Below are 3481 nucleotides of genomic sequence, written 5' to 3'. Positions count from 1 at the left end.
GGGGGCTCGGGGCTGGCCTTGGCGCAGGGGGCGCCGGGCTCCTCCTCCAGCTGCACGCAGTAGTTGAACATCTCCATGGGCACTGCACGCATGTCCTTCCCCCGCAGCTCCTTGGGCAGGGTGCAGGCCAGCTGGTCCAGACGCCCCCCTGCACACGGGGGCGGGGGACAGAGAAGGAGGAGCTGAGCAGCTGTCCACCCTCATCCACCGCCCCCCCCCCGGCCTGGAGGACGGACGAGGCCCCTACGCCTCGCCCTCGGGGTCCGGCAAAGTCCCAGAGCCGCCCGGCATTCTCCGGAGCTGCTCCGAGCCGTCCCCACCCCCACCCCGCCGTGAACTACGCCAACCCAGGGGTGCGGCCCCGGGAAAGAGGGGGAATCGAGAGATGCCAGGAGAACACGGAACGGCGACCGGGGCCGGGGGAGGGTTCGCTGTTGGCCAGCGCCCGTCCGGGCGTCGGACCGGGAGCTCGTGGAGATGGGTGTCCCCGAAGCCCCCCAGACGGGGTGCACGGTTTCACAGCGCCACGCAGCCAGGAGTCTTCTACCTCGGGCTCCTGAGCACCGAGCTGTGCTCTGGGGGGATGCCCCTCCTCTCGCTCTGTGGCCGCTCTCCTACCCACGGGGCTGCTGCCCGGGGCCAGTGCCACACCCCCCCAGCCTGATGGGGTCCCTCCCCCAGGCAGGCCCAGCCCAGCGCCGTCCCAGGGCCTACCCGGGCCTCGACCCTACTGCAGCACGGCCAGGGCCAGGCCAGGAAAGGGCCAGGACCAGACAGGGTGTGCCGGCTGTCCCGGGAGCCCGGGCCCCAGGATCTACCCTGTCCAGGGTAGAACATCCCTCTCCACCAGCGCCCGGAGACAGCGGCACAGATCCGATGCCCGGACGGGCGTCGGCGAACACGAACCCTCCCCCGGCCCCGTGGTCTCCGGGCATCTCACGGTTGGTGGTTTATTTATTTTTGTAATGAACTTGTGCACTGGAATCTCTTGGCCGTGACTGTGTCCGTGGCCGGGTGGCAGACGCGCGTGCCTGCCTCCCCGGTCGCTTTGTCCTGCGCTCCCCGAGCAGCTGCTCTGTGCGCCGCGCCCACTCGCGCCCGCTCGCACGGCTGGATGTGATCCCCAGGCAGCCGCTCTGCCCGGGACTCTGCCGTGAGACCCATGTGTCCGGCGCCACGCGTTCCCAGAGAGGTTCACCCACTTCCTCCACGTCACACAGGGCGGAGGGTGGTGGGCAAAACACAGGCCTGGCACTTCCAACCACAGAGCTTACTTACTTAGTCTCCCTTCCCTTCATCATGCTTTCTGCTCATTGCAGAACTACTCTGTCCGGGTTAAAAGAGGGGAAATAAAGTAAAAGTAAAAGCATTTCCGCCGCACGCTGTGGCCAACAGCAGTCATCCCAGCTACTCAGGAGGCTGAGATCTGAGGATCATGGTTCAAAGCCAGCCAGGGCAGGAAAGTCCATGAGACTCTGATCTCCAAGGAACCACCAGAAAACCAGAAGTGGTGCTGTGGCTTGAGTGGTAGAGCACTACGCCAGCCTTGAGCTGAAGAGCTCAGGGACAGCGTCCAGGCTGAGTTCAAGCCCCACAACCGACAAGGAAAAGCCAGAAATAGAGCCGTGGTTCAAGTGATAGAGCACCAGCCATGAGCAAAAACAGCACAGGGACAGAGTCCAGGCCCTGAGTTTAAGCCCAGAACTAGCACAGGAAATGCATAAATAGAACCATGTAGTTTCTTGGTTGACAGTTTGACTAACGGAAATTTTGCCAGCCTCAGCCTGGGGGCTTTGATCGCCTCACCCGGCTGCTGCAGCAGCGCCGACGCTCAGACAGCGACTTCCCCGTGGGTCCACTCCACCCGCCACGCCAGGCCTGAGGGGCGCAGAGCCAGGGCAGGCCCCCCATCCTGAATTAGTGTGCGTGTGCCCGTACTGAGTCTTGAACTCAGGCTCTGGGCGCCTCTGTTGGCTTCCTTTGCTCCAAGTTGGAGCCACGCCTCCGCTCCCACCTTTCTGGTGTCTCACGGGAGATGGGAGATTTTCCTGCCCGGGCTGGCTTCAAACCGCGATCCTCAGATCTCAGCCTCCTGAGTGGCTGGGATGGCGGGCGGGGGCCGCGGCGCCCGGCTGTGCCTCCCTCTCTGAACGCCAAGGCCAGATGGAGTTGGGGCGGCCCCCCCGGCCCCCTACCTCGGTAGGAGAACCACTCCATCCAGTGCTTGAAGGCACGCAGACTGCAGTCGCACTCCCAGGGGTTGCCGCCCAGCTGCAGCAGCTGCAGGCCGGCCAGCGGCTCGAAGGTGAGCCGGTCCAGGCGCTGCAGGCGGTTGGAGCGCAGCGAGAGCGAGCGCAGGGCGGCCAGCCCGTCGAACAGCCCGGGCGGCAGCTGGGCCAGGCCGTTGAGCGACAGGTCCAGGTGGCGCAGGCGGGGCGCGCCGCGCAGCAGCCCGCTGTCCAGCGTCCTGATGCTGTTGTTGCGCAGCTGCAGCTCCGTCAGGTTCCCCAGGTCCCCGAAGACCGTGCCGGGCAGCTGGTCCAGGAAGTTGTTGGACAGGTCCAGGCGCTGCAGGCCGGACAGGTTGGCGAAGGCCCAGCCGGGCAGGACGCTCAGCTTGTTGTTGAGCAGCAGGAGGCTGCGGGCGGCGGCCGGCACGTCGGGGGGCACGGCCGTGAGCCCCAGCCCGCTGCAGTCCACGTCGGGGCCCTCGCAGACACACAGGAAGGGGCAGGCGGGGGCCGCCTCGGCCGCACACAGGGCCAGCCAGCAGGTGAGCCCTGCAGGGGGGCGGGCGGGTGAGGGCAGGGCACCCCCCCCCCACAGCCGGGCAGGCCTGAGCCCCAGGACCAGCCTCGCTGGCCCAGCCCCGGCTGCCCAGGGCCACGGGGAGTGGACGCCTCAGGCCCCGTCCCCGGCTGACACTGGGCCCCAGGCTCGGGGCTCTGCGAGGTGACACCTGAGCCTCTTTGTTCTGGACCAATCCGTCTCCCACTCTCCTCCAAGCCCGGGTGCTCTCCCCAGAGCTCTTCCCACCTGACTCCCCGGCAGGGCGGGTCGTGGGGGGGGGCGGGCTCCAGGCTGGGACACCAACGCTGGAAGAGGCCCTCCGCCCGGCCTGGTGAATAATTCACACAGCTCCTGCTCAGGGCGGCTGGGTTGCAGGCTGACCGCCCCCCCCCGGCCCCCCGCGAGGCCGTGCACTGACCCCCCGGGAGCCGCTCCTACCCCTCCCCAGCCCGGCACAGGCCCGGCCCTCCGATGAGAATGATCAGCCCCACGCCTCTCCTCACACGCACCCCTCTTGTGTGTCGGATGCAGAGGCCCAGGTGGGGCCAGCCCTGAAGGCCTCCCTCCTCCACAGACACACGGACACACACACACACACGGACACACAGACACTGTGAGGTGCGGAGACCGAGGCAGGGCACGGGCCGGACCACCGGGCGGATGGGACGGGCGGCCCAAGGCCCGGGCATGG

General features: G+C 67.5%; 1 protein-coding gene across 1 annotated transcript in view; it reads left to right on the top strand.

Annotated features, from left to right (window-relative positions):
• Cacna2d4 (calcium channel, voltage-dependent, alpha 2/delta subunit 4) overlaps positions 1-3481 on the top strand; it is a 67207-nt gene that overhangs the window by 50863 nt on the left and 12863 nt on the right. The window lies entirely within an intron of this gene.

This window comes from Dipodomys ordii, unplaced genomic scaffold (assembly GCF_000151885.1).
Source record: "Dipodomys ordii isolate 6190 unplaced genomic scaffold, Dord_2.0 Scaffold69, whole genome shotgun sequence".
Classification (NCBI taxonomy): Eukaryota; Metazoa; Chordata; class Mammalia; order Rodentia; family Heteromyidae; genus Dipodomys; species Dipodomys ordii.
This window is presented reverse-complemented; position numbering and strand designations above follow the sequence as displayed.